At 39.7% G+C, this 14,223-nt stretch overlaps 1 protein-coding gene across 2 annotated transcripts in view; it reads left to right on the top strand.

The window, feature by feature from the left end:
• Window positions 1-1,063: 1,063 nt before the first annotated feature.
• Window positions 1,064-14,223, top strand: part of Cv-c (RhoGTPase activating protein) — a 218,550-nt gene continuing 205,390 nt past the window's right edge. Inside the window, exon 1 of one of the 2 annotated variants that reach the window (XM_077405574.1) lies at window positions 1,064-2,324. The gene's annotated coding sequence lies outside the window, so the exon portion shown is untranslated. The remainder of the gene's footprint in view (window positions 2,325-14,223) is intronic. The other variant, XM_077405575.1, reaches the window with a different exon arrangement.

Genomic DNA, 14,223 nt, shown 5'->3' with positions numbered 1-14,223 from the left:
CGCGCATAATCTGGCGCGGGGCGCCATCAGCTAAAAAGATATATGTTACATGAAACTTTTCACTTTTCACGTTTCCACCTTACGGGAAAAGATACATGGTCGACTTTTCGTACTTGAACGACGAATATAACGTCGACAGTCGACATTTATATATACTTTTACGTATTGCAATCTAATAATGAATTAATGTCAGAGTTATTCGTGAAACATATACCAACCGAAAATAATGCGATCGCTACTTTACTGGTCTAGTTTACACCGATCTCTTTTGATATACGCGTATCGAATAGTATATTTGAGCTGATCAGCCAATAATCAAACTAATTCACTATATATATAGTTATATTTATTATTTTTAATACGCGTATCAAGCGATCGGTGTAAACTAGGCCACTGATTGCGAGGCAATTTTGGTTAACTGCAATTAAAACATCGATTATGAATATCGTGTCTATATCCTCCACGATCGCCGTCAAATATCGATAAAAACACGACTAAATACGATGTTAATAAAAACTGTTATCCGCGTTATCGATAATTAATAGACTCAATTTAAGGTCCGCTCGTATCTATATACCTGTGTTCCGAAAACAACGGCAACTTCTTTCCAAAGCCGCGCGACACGCGAGTCAAGTTATTGGTCGGTTGAGAAAAGCGTGAGCGATTGTCCAAAAGAACGCGATATAAGTACCTCGATATAATCCGTATAAATTCCGCGAAGCACGTGTAAATAGATATTCGATATATTACAGTTTTTCGTAATCTCAACCGCCGGTGATCGTTGTGTATTTACTCCGCGCGATCCGTGAGGGGAAATGCAAATGCGGAATGCGGCAGAGGGGACGGGCGCGCGCGGCGCGACGTCCGTGGCTCTCGTCAACACGAGTGGTGGGGTTGGAGTGGGGGGTAAACCAACTTAAGCGATAGGCACGCCGCGCGCGCCGCACCGTGCCTACTGCCTAGTGCCTAGTCGCAGTCGCGGTCGGTCGGTCTATTCCCCGCTTCGTCTCTCCGTCATTCGTGTTACCGAGAGAGCCGCGAGCGCGCTCTGGCATCAACGGACTCGCTCGGGGTTCGAAGCGGTAAAGCGACGTAAGCGTGCCATGCCGAGCATGCGCACGCCGCTCTCGCTTCTCAGTCTCGCCGCGGCGGTCGCGGGAAGCGGTTCCCGCATTTCGTGGCGCTAATTCGATTTGAACGCATCGCTCGTGCGCGTAGGCGGCGCGCCGTCGCGTCGTGCCGTTGCTCCGGTAAGCTCCGAATGAGTTTTTCGTTAGTTTCTACGGTGTTTCGCGACCACGGTGTTCTTCGCTCGGTCGTGACAGCAAGATCGCGACGTAACTCGACGAGAGAAAGCAGCGGCGGTGCTCTTCCGCGATTTGTGCGCGACAGTTTCGGCGAGCGTTTCGATATGTAACGGAAGTGAGACGAGATCGAGAGTGGCCCTTCGCTTTACGTACGAGGTTATCGGACTTGCGTGTGTGAGTAACCTTCGCGTAGGTGGTGGGTGGTGGATCCGTACGCGTATCGGAATTCCGATACGGAAATTGTGTTCCTCGTCAACGAGGCGCTCGTGTCCACGGCGACGATCAACAAGCGCGGTGGGTAACCGTTGCGGCCACGTGATACGCGTCGCAAGATACGCTACGCTACCGAGTTGCCGATTGCCCGCGTGGCTCTCGCTTCTGCTTCTGGAGAGTCTTGAAAGAATCCGGTGCCACGTCGAACGCGGAGAGAGTCAGTGTGATCGAACTGAAGCGCGGCCAACTTCAGTCGCTCCGGTACCGGACTCTGAAATTCGCTGCGGATCGAAGCGCGGCGAGCGCTGCTGCACGTCGATCCTTCGACGCAAATCGAACTGCTCCAGTGCTCCGACAATAATCGCGTCGACGCGTCGACAGTCGACGGTTCGTACGACACGTTTCGCGGGGTGGGGGGGGAGGGAAACGACGAGCCGCAGCCGAGGATACGTGACGTATCGCGCGTTGACTCGCGCGACGAAATCGCCCGTCGCTCGGAAATTCGCGGAAGTGAAGCCACGCGGCGTTTCGCGGAAAAGTGAAGCGCCGGAAACGCAACTCGGTCTCGAGAGAGGAAGAGGCGGCGGTGACCGCGGACCGCGGTGATATAATCGCGCGGGATCGTGAAAGAGACACGCCGCGCGCGGTGGCCGGTGGTTTCTTGTGTTCGCGTCGTGTCGCGCCGACGTTTGTACGAGTCGAGTAAATTTAAACTACGCCGCCCCTCGAGAACACGTGGATGCGCGCCGCCGCTCCGTCGTCGCCGGCGAGCGGCGCTTCTCAACGTTCGTCGAGGATTCTCGGGTGAGTACCTCCACTCTTTCGAGAGTTATATCGCACCTAACCTAACCGACGGCGGAAAGTCGCGGAAAATTGCACGAAAAAGAATTTCACACGCCGACGATCCCACGGAAGTGCGGCAGCGAGAATTCTTTTTATCTCCTTTCGCTCGGGCAGGCATTTTCGAAACATTCACTGTTAAATTCGTTAATTCGTCGAATTATATGTACTCAATTTTAAGTTCACGTTACGTTACTTCGCGTCCGTCGCGTCCCGTTACGTTAAATTCATCGTAATCCCGGCAAAAAAAACCAATAAAGTTAAAGTGATACCGTTTTGTGATAAAATAATAAATTTCGATGTACGCGATACACGTGAGTTAGAAATAACAAAATGTCATTTAATTCAAGGTATTAATTTTTATTAAATTTTATCCTTTAATATTTAACAATGTTGAGAACGTTTCGATACTTGATTCTTGGTTAATATCTGAAAAATTCAAGTGAATTTTAAATGCCTGCTCGACTGATGATTCGGAAAAAAATATTTATTACTCGATTTATTTTCGGAGTACCGAAAATCTTGAATGTGTGTGTCGCTTAACATTTTTAATCTCTCGCGGGTCATTAAACTTTGTTCGATTAATTGACATTTGTGTACCACAATTGCTTGACAGGAACATATTTTTATCGCGAAGGAATACCTATCGCGCGTTGAGCCATTCGCGTCGACACAAGTGCAATTTATCGGAGCGGCTTATAAATATAAATACGAATAGTCGCATGCCGCATAGGATTATGACAACTGGTTAACGTTGCGGTCTGACAATAAAATACGCAACTTCAACGCTCTGTTTTTTTCTCCCTCTTTCGCTCGACACGCGTGTGCAAACTGCAACGTGCGCCCTGACGTCAATCGGAAAGTCATTTACCCACGCGTGGCGCCGATAATCTCGGCCGAAAAGAATCTAAAGACCGGCTGTTAAACGTACATAATTTGCGTGTTGTTTATCGCGATCGCGAAATTTAGATTGGGGTGGAACTAGTCCCAAATTATTTATATAAAATCGTACGTCTGATATATAAAGAGTGTTTTTCCTCCGTCGCTGTATCCACGCAATCTCCGTGCTATTCCGCCGTACGAGTTCGGTAATTAGAACGAGGCGAGATCGTTAGATCTGACACGGTTCCGATCGTCGGATCGCCCAATTAAACGCGACAGCCGATCGATGCGAGTCGCGCGGAGAGCGATATCGTGGAATTGAGCGCGCGCGGCCGCGTAACGGAAGTGAGGTGCGCGTTGTTTACAGAAGTCGGTGGCGCGCGCGTGTGTGTGCGTCTCCTGCAATCTCGGACTTCTCGGATCGAAGGCGCGGGGCATGCGTCGCGAGTCGCGACGCGGGCGTTGCACGGCGGTGATTCGTAATCGTACGATTTATCGCGGTATATGGCGAGATCGGTAATCGGTATCCGCCGCGCCGTGCCGATCAGCAACTCGCTCGGCCGGTGCGCGCGCCCATCCTTGAAGGCGAAATCCTGATTACGATTCCGCTCGATGCCGCGGTGACATCACCGTGAAATCATCATCCTCGTGGAATGTCCCGCCGATTAAATCTCCGCGTGTCTAGTGCCGCGCGCTACCTGCTTCGAGAAAACAATTTTTTCTTTTAATTTTCTCACGTTTCCTCGTTCGTTAATTTGCAGATAATACTAGTGTGATGCAACGCGTTTAGAATATACGCGAACTTACGATTCTAATTTTTTAACTTTATTAGCAATGAATAAACATTTTTATTTTTTTTATTACTTTTGACGTGTTTTGCAAGACGAAGTTGAATTTGAATCTTACATCGATCTCGTATGACGATTAATTTGTTCGGGAAATAGTGCTCTACTATGATACTATAGAAAGCGAAGAAGTCACGTTGAGAGAGACGAGAGAGACGGATTCAAATTATACTTTATGATTTCATTCAACATGCCTGATAAGGTTCTGAATGAATACTGCAATACGCAGCTGAAAAGTATATATATGCTTTAAACGCGCGCATTAAAAGAAGCCTGTTTATTTAACGCTTACTTCATAACATCGTCGCCAACAAATGAACGGTAAGCGATTGCCGTGCGTTGTTATTTCGTACGTGATTATAGTACGGCGTAATGATATGCGTTTCTCGGAATAATGACACAAATATTTTTCACACCGTAGTAATTTTAATTTATTTCGCAGCGCTTTTGATGACGGATAGGTGGAGCTGATATTGTCACGTGCCGATATATTAACTCGACATAATCAATAAGCAATACGATGCTTTATTAATTTCGAAAATTATTATTCTGACTACAAGTGCAACAAATAAGCTAATATAAAGGAATCGTGTCGCTTGTTAAACAATCGATTGTCGAAAGACGTTTATACTTTGAAAACCAATCTGTAAAATACAGCTTTTCTAAAGTAAACGCAACATAAAGGGATTAAACAGATTTTTTTTCACATTTTTTAATTTATTTATAATAAGAACTGCACTCTCTCTCTCTCTCTCTCTCTCTCTCTCTCTCTCTCTCTCTCTCTTTGTACTATGTATGCTAAAATGCTATGGGATAATAGTGAGGGATTCTTATGTATATACGATCGCTACGTTCACACTTTTTGCAGGAATTGCAACGCGGCAATTTGCGTAAAGCGAGCAGTCGTTGGGTCGGTCGTAAATAGTCGTAATGCGATTGCGAAACTTAAAAGCTCCCCGCGTTACTTACATCGACAATGGCAACGCTCGATTTCTTAATTCAAAGCGGGAGAGCGAGTTATTTCTGCCATGCGGATCGCGTAGCAATAAGAGGGGCAGCTTTTTTGCAACTACTGCTACTCTTACTTTACGCGACAGGACTCTATAGCAATACATTCACAATTATTATAAGCTAAAAATAAGCTCTCTGTTTCGCGTTTCTTTTATTTTACTATTTTGTGTAAGCAACAATTCAGTAATTGTTTACGAACTTGAGAAAAACTGTCGTGTGAAAACAACATTTTTTTAATCACGATTCAAGGGCCGTATTGATTGACCATGAGACTGTAAATAAAAGCTACCTTATTATATCAGTTAGAGCGCAAAGAGATGAGATACCGTGCTGCGTCGTGAATGACGTTTATCACATTCGATTAAATATCACAGCTACTCCTTCTGAGAATGACGAGTCACACGGATATTTTTGCTCCTCGCGTGTATATGTGTGTAGAACACAGCCTATCAGCCGCGATAAGATTCTGTCTATGACTTTTGGAAACTAATCAATGTTTGACGGTTTTATCTTTTAGAGATACACAGAAGTTCCCCGATTTTCAGTGGCTAACACATGAAATGTATTGATCATCGATCGCTTACCAACAATGAGAACGATCGCCGTTTATGTCTAATCATTAATTATATCGGCACGCAGCGATCGTTTCACGAAATTTATTATGGAGGAGTGACGACGCGTCTTTCTTTGTTCGCGATGATGAGCGAGCACGGGCTACTTTAACAACGAGGCTTCCAACGAAACACGTGGTCAGCACGTGTGGCTGCTCTTCCGAAAAGCTTCATACTTTATGCTACAATCATTCTTAGCGGAAGTACGTTCTTTGTTCAGGCTACTGCCTTTTACGAATCACAAGCTGCTAGTGACAGAAAAACGGATATACACACATGATTATAACTCAGTTTATCAAGGTTATTCCATTTTATTCCGAGAAATATTACAATATAGAGTATCATAAGTAATTATTTGAGGAGAATTAATTATAATTTTTAAACAGAATAATGAATTTTTTTCGCCGGTATATAGAATAACAATTAAATAATTTAAATCGACTGACTGGCAATATACAACGTCTTTTCGATGTGAACATTGATTGATATAATATTTAAATTTCCAATTTCTAAAATATTAATTGCTAATAAATTTTAATAGAAATATTAAAATTCAGAGATGTAACACTAAATTGAATATAATAGTGTTAAATGTCGCGTCACTTTCTTGTAACGGATTTTAATAGGCTCTGTAAATTATAAACTTTCACAACATTTGTAGGAAATCTTTAATTTTTTATAATACCTTGTGTAAAAAAAAGAAGAAAAAATAGGAGAAAGAAATAATCGTCAGGCACTTTCAATGTACAGGATTAATTACGTTGTCGATGATCCTCTGACTCCTCTTTCACTTCCTTCTTGATCCTTCAACTTTTACGCGCCTCCGCGGAGTAGCTCGTGTCCCCTGCATGATTTACATCCCGCATTTATGACGCAACGTAAAATCGCACGAAACTTTCCGCGAGCCAACCCCAAGTGCCGGGAGCGCTCTTCTCCTCGCGCGCCTTTAAACGCCTGTATATCTCGATGGGTGATGTGTGAAATATTTATGCGCGATCCAGGCTTTATTCCTCCGACATGAGTGCCGCAACGCGCAGCGGTAATACGTTTGTGAGGAAAATAGGAAAGCGTAAGCCTTTGCGCGTTGCAAAGTTCTCTAAAATGCGGCTTCAAGTGTAATCTATTTAAAAAAATTGAAATAACAGTGTTGACGGAACCTTTCTCGATCGTTTTATCTCCAAGTATTCCGCGTATAGAAAAGTTGCGTGGCTAAAACGTAGCTGCAAATTCACACAAGCGACCTCCTAATGCGGACGGAAAACATTAACGGCGCGAAGGCGATTGCGCGTGGGAATTTAATTTTCTTACCGCCTGCCGGGGTCGGTTACGCGCGCGGTAATGACCGGTACTTATTGTGTCATTGGGTCATATTTCTCGAGGAATTATGGTTATGCTGTAGCGCGCTTCTTTGAAATCGAGCCCGCGGCCTATCGGCTGTCCCTCCGACGAGAGACGGCCCTAAAGACGACCTCCGTTAGGATTACCGTCGACAGAATACGAGGTATAGTAATCTCATAATCCTTCACAGAGCTTAAAAGAAATTCACTTCAATCTAGAAATAACAGAAAATTAAAATTTTAAAACATTTCTACGCACAAATTACATTATCTATTGAGAGATTGTGCGTGAAATTGAGACCTCGCAAATCAAAGAAAGCAAAGCGCAAATAAATGTCTAAACAAATGAATTTTTAAATGTTTATCGCTGTTGAAACATTCTCAAAAAATAACAAAATCTTATTTAATAAGAAGATAATAAAATATCTAGTGAATTATTATCGGAATTTATCTTGCTTATTCGAAGATTTTAGTTTATACTTAAATACTTAATTTTATTTTGACATAAAAATATATTTTTTTAAATTTTGATATTTTCTGAACAACATCATCCAGAAATAGATAATGAACTGAAATGAAGATATCGATACGGGGAAACATTGAAAAGCTACCGAGTTGTCATAGTAACTATCAGTAACGTAAAGGAAATCAATAGGGATATAAAGGAGAAACGTGTGTTTACTGATTGAATCGTGATTCAAATATGCAAATAGGTCGTCGATCTGGTCGATCACTCTGGTTGATCACACACGCATATACACGGATATGGCGAACTATCCTTGTTACGCGTTGCGCGAAGCACAATTGACGACCGAGGAAATCGAAAGCAATTACAGTCAATTAAATAGTAAAAGGCTATTGTCACTGTTCGGTACATCGATAAGAGCGTTCCATATCACTCGTGCGTGAAATGGAACGAGGGTGGAAGGGAGGAAAATCGACACGCGACGAGCGTAGCATTTCGTGCCGGGCACGAAAATATTCCTCTCTAGCGCCGGAAACCGACTGTGTGGGTGGTCTTCCGTCGATAGGCCTGTCGATAGAGCGGCGATAATAAAACCAACCTTGATGTCACGGGGATGCTTGTTGCGAGCATAGGATCGAGAAACGATCCCGAGATACGACAGAGAATCGATTCTATCCGCTGATGCATTCGAAACAGCGTGCAGCTAAGTAAACATCGAGTCAGATATGAAATATCGTGAAGATTGGGAATGTAATTTCGATATATATCGCTATAATCCGAACTAATTGCTACAACTGGTCAATGCACAATAATAATAATAATGATGAAAAACTCTATTCAACAAGATTGAATAGAATATATAAAATACTAAGTTTTTTAAATTATCATATAGCGAGAGATAAAAATTGTTGTTGATTATTGTTAATTATATTGTTAGAATTTCTTATTATACAAAGATAATATTTCAAATAAGAATTTTGAAATAAGTATATGTGGATCTCTATATCGGCCATAAATACACACATTTTTAGAGTTTTTCTATAAAAGTTTAATATCGAATAAGTTAAAGGCAATTTGTGTATATCGAAAGTTAGAACGTATGTTTTGAAGAAGTTGCGGCTTAAATAAATGCCAGCCAGACCTACTTTATCCAGGCGACGATGAAGAGTCGCGTCGAGGAGTCATTGATATTACCAGAGTATCAACGCTTCTGGAGAGCTTCTCGTCTCGCATAAGGATTAAGTTCTCCGAGGTTGTTTGCAAAGACCTAACGCATGAATCATATCATGTCCCTTCCTGCTTGCCTACTCCGATATTTGCTTGCAGTTAGTCATACATATTTGCTGAAGTCTGAAGTTTGAATAAGAAAATGCTGTCGCATTCGTAGCGGTTCCTCACATTGTAAAATTAATCTTGGTTTCAATACTATTAGTTCTTCCTACTATTGTTACTATATGTGACGATACTTTATAGAATTTCTGATTCTAAAAAATATCGTGGTGGTTTTACATGTCAACATTAACATGGTGGTTTTGCATCTACCTGCTTCATTGCTTCGCAGTCTGATGGTTAATAATTTTTTAGTACGGCATTTATGAGGTAATTTCTTATTAAAATAGATGAACTTTGTCTTTAAATAAATGTGAAACACGCTGTTACAACTAGTTTACTGGTATGACCGTTTATCTTAACCAGGACATCAATGATCATGGTCATATTATCATAAAGTCGCAATTTAAAATAATATATTATCCTCGTAACATTTACGGAACATTTTTGGCATTTCACGGTGCTAATACTTATTATTATTGCCATATATCTTATTTCTTATTAACATTCGATATGCATATCTGGCATATTTTATCATCTTATATGGTTAATATTTATCATACCTCACACACACAAACAGCCGTTTGCATAGAATTTGTAAGCATTTTTATGACACGTAATTTTTTTCTTCTTTTTTTGCGAGTGTGATGCAATGTAATATAAATAAAATGTAAATTTCTCACACTGGGTTTGTAGACAAAAGAAAATGTGCTAGCGCGCGTCTTCGCACTGTAATTTATTCGAAGAGTATTCGTAGAAAGCTGATTTTGCGAGACGCCTATCGAAAACGACATTTAGAATGCACGGAATTAATGACCATGATGACGCACCTTGCATCGCAAGGAACGCTCGTAAAATTTTTATTTTGTATTTATTTGACCTAGTGTATGTAAAATTATTTCGGATGATTGTGACAGTGTTTTTAATAAGAAACTTAATACTTACGAAATTATTATAAGTGATAACTTCTACTAATTTAACATATAAAATTATTAAGAGAACCCATAACTATAAATCTAAACTATTATACTTATATATCATCATTGATGTCACATTCACTCCACGCCACTACATTTTTTTATCGATTGGGATGATTGGATCTATAGATGAGTATGAAAAAAAAACAAGAATAGCAGAAAGAAAATGAAAGACACAATAAAAAAAGAAGATACAAGGAGATATATGCGGTATAAGGATTTGCTGAATTAACTTTTCGTTTAGACGTATAAAAAAAGTTGCCCGTTTATCTATGCGACATTGGCTTGGATGTCACAAGAAAGGTCCATCGTTTTAATCAGACGATGAGCGATGAATCGCGAGGACCGCAAGAAGGGAGAATCCCCTGAAAGGATCATCGATACATCTCTCTTTTTAGCTATTCGCGGCCTCCTCTCATCCTTGTTCGTCCTTTATGTATCGGAATCGACCGCGTGTAAAACCAGTTCTGCGACTTGGGGATGGCGAGAGGATATAGTATCTTATAGCTCGCGAACTCGCGACTATTCCAGAGCAAAATGGATCATGCTGATCACGCTTCATTATTTTTTTTCCTCATTCTATTCTTTATCGTCATCCTCATTGAATCGTGCTTTTGGCATCTGCTGATGTACTTGCTGTGTGCGACTTTTGTAATAATGTTTCACCCTTCAAACACTATACGTCTTTATCGCGGATTACGAAAAGATATTAAAAGACATTATAAAAGAATGTTTATCGATATATTAGTTTTTAATTTTTTTATCTTTGTTTTTATTTTTGATATGTCTACTGTATTATGCTTATAAATAGATAACAAAATTACTATATTTTTGATTTTTAACTTGAATATAACTTTATTTTTAAAATTAGTGATTATAGAAGTATACGTTTATTCAATTTAACTTCAGAAAAATTTCTCGATTTAAAAATTAATTAGGTAAAACTCATATCTCGTAATAAAAGTAAATGCAGATATTGCACTTTACCTTAAATAAAATTAATCAACTCAGCCTAATTGCAAAAATAGGGAAACACGCGGTGAACCGACTGGAAACTATACATTTGATTTAATTTTACGTACATCATGATTTTAACAGTAATTCACAGTTACAGCGTTTATATCGCGGGATTCAACGCGAACGTTTGCCGCGCGCGTCGCGACAAAGATAATCATAATTCTAAAGTTCTACGACCTGTACAAGTATATCGGCGCTGCACTTTCGAGATCCTTTCGCGCAGGATTGAGACGGTAGATAAGGGCTCTCACAATGTAAAGCAGCCTCTTCTCTGACGCGATCCGAAGCCCGTAGAAACGAGTCGGACGATCTCCACGGATAACCGACGGCCGTCAGTGAAGTAGAAGTACAAGATACTCGCCGTTCAAAATGCAACAAGCTATCGCGGTGGAAGCACGACCACCGCGCGAGTTATTCGCCGCCGTTCGAATGCCACGATGCAATCATTGCTGAAGAAGCACGACCACCGAGCGATCGTATTAACTTCATGATGGGAAAAGCGCGGCTGCTCCACGACTTTGGGAAAAGTTTTATCCTTTTGTCCGCGATTACGTAAAAAAGGAGATTGTGCACGGTGATTAACGTGCACGATATTTTGAAGAAATCTGGAATATACTGAAAGATAAAGAAGATAAAATGGACTGAAATTTTTATTAAATTATAGAAATAATTATTTTTGTTATTTATTTGTGTTTATACTCTTTATTTTACATTATCCGTCAGAGTGTTCCGAATAATGAAGTGCGACTGATTCTAATTCTGGATACTGGAATTCCGGGTTGGGGCAGCTCTTTCTTACAACGCTTAAATAAACATCGTGTCGGATCCGATTCGAGACACATCGTTTTCTTATTCTTTTGTAGACGTTGCAGCGACGGACTGTTTATTTGCATTACTGCAATAGCTCAAGCTATGACCTAAATGTTTTCTGACTATCTTATAGGGTGCGGAGAAATTTACGTTAACTGAACTCGGAAACGTGCACACGAGACATAACTCACGTGATAAATATCGATACATTGAATTTAAATTGCGAACGAAATGAAATTAAGTGAAATAAATTAGGGATATGAAAAGCACTCGACGCGCGCGCGTATATATATATACACACATATACATACATACGCATATATACATGCTTATGTATGTTATTAAGCGTTAAACGCCGACTGTGTGTTATTTACTTTAGGGAAATGCTGTCTATTACTTAATAGCGACTATTTTCGAGCTTGTTATTAAGTTTTCGCATATCCGAGTCACGAGGTGAATCGTATGAAACACGCGATAAACTGTAAATCGTGTGATAATAACTCTCGTCACGCAATCTTCACGATCACGTTACGTTGTCGATATATTCCCGCACGACTCCGTGTACATTTTGCAAACGTGATAAATCAAGACGTCGCACTATGCCCATTTTCATGCTTTCTATCTCATCGTTTCCCTATTTACGTTCGTGCAGCATACGCCTACCAACAAAGTCAAGTCTTGCTAAATGGCACACGGAGAACATATGAAAATAGATTGCCGTAATTCAGGAAGAAGATGCATATCAGATTTAATAATCTTTAACCTTTATTTCTTATTACCGCTCATTGCAGTTTCTCTCGAGGGAAAATAAGTGTCGTGATGTTGCAAGGTGGAAATAAAAAGGATCCGTTTTCAAGATACTAAAATTTCAACCTTTCAGTTTCGTTAAATAAATGTAATTGGTTTAAAAATGAAATTGAATTAATATACAATTTTATTGTTCAACGGAACTTTTTTCTTTATTATAAGCTTGTGCTATAGGAGTGAATATATGTATATAATATAGGGGTTTATTGAATTATTCGTGGTTTGAAAGAAACGGAGTTAAGACAGACGAATGTGTCGTTCCCGAGACTATATGAGTCATATATGTGCGCGGAGCGCAAGAACGTTATGAAGTCGCAAAAGTAACAAAGGGACCACACATACGCGGATGATACGTTTGATCTTTGAGCGTGACGAAGAATGCACGTAAAGAAGGGATTCTTAACGATCTGAATTCTTCCAAGTTAACTGAGAAGCAGTCAATCAGGAAGAACCTTTAAGGCGAGAGCTACGCTCGTTATAAATTTCCCAGTTAATTATATCTAATGATTCAATAAACATTTTATTGTGCACATTCCTACGGGCGTACTACCGCAAAGAACTTAATTTACCGCAACGGATGCTGGCAGATGATTCGAAAATAAATTGTTGGAAGCGACACAACTTCCGGCATTCTTATAATTCTCATTAACATTTCTTAAGTTCTTTTGGAAATTACGTTGGTGCGTTCTTCTGATTTTTTATTATATTAATAACAACAAAAGCTTATTTTCCATCTTTTACGCTGTAGGTAAAAGTATTCTTGAACTATTATTTGAATTGCTAGTTTATCAATGATTTGCTCGTATAATCTTTTAAATTATTTTTATTAAAACAAATTATTTGAAACAATCTGTAAATATAAATACATTACAGAAATTATTTAAAGTAATCAGGATTATAATTTAATGATCGCTTTAATTTAATTATGAATCTCTTTTTTTGTCTCTCGTATGAATAAAAAAGTATTTTTTTCCTAGAAATATTTATTTTATATTTATACAGTGTTATATATATATATATATATATATATATATATATAGCATATCTGACAAAAAAAACTTTACATACCGATTACTATTTGACGAAAGTTAGAGAACCCCCATCGACGTCTTTTCTTTTCTGAATGTGAAACCGGAACCAGCTATTCCGCGACGAATGTTTAGAGCCATTTAGCAGTCGCTAAACGCCGCGGGTAGCCAGCATCCTGAGCGACCAGCTCCTTTCTCTCTCTCAGTTCACGTTTCCATCCATTGAATACCTCGTAGCGGGTTCTTCGAAGGGAGAGAAACGGAGAGAGGTTGTAAGGAGGCCTTGCAAGGTTACCTAGCTCTTAGCGAAGTCTACGAACCACTTTCGAGTTTGCTTATGTATACATGTATATATTTCGGCAGCGTTTTATATCCACAATTCTTTTAGATAATCTAAAGATAATTTACTTTAAAATTTATGCATAAAATAGAAAATTGGGGAAATAAAAATTGGTGCACAAAAGTAGATGCTTTTATAAGTTTATATCTTTTTTTATAACTTCCAATTTAAATGATTAAAAATTAAAAATTATATTATTAATACAACTTTAAATTTAAATTCTTTTGATTTTCATGTATTACATAAATAATAAGGAAAGGATATATAAACCCAGTTTATCATAATAATATTCAATGTCTTAATCTTTCATGTTACCCAACGTCTTAAGTTATTCAGTCAGATTCACTATGGTAACATCGGTCAGATTGGATAATTGGACTTCCATGATAATTTCCTCTCGACG

This window comes from Temnothorax americanus, unplaced genomic scaffold (assembly GCF_048541705.1).
Source record: "Temnothorax americanus isolate GAGA-0224 unplaced genomic scaffold, ASM4854170v1 Scaffold2, whole genome shotgun sequence".
Classification (NCBI taxonomy): Eukaryota; Metazoa; Arthropoda; class Insecta; order Hymenoptera; family Formicidae; genus Temnothorax; species Temnothorax americanus.
This window is presented reverse-complemented; position numbering and strand designations above follow the sequence as displayed.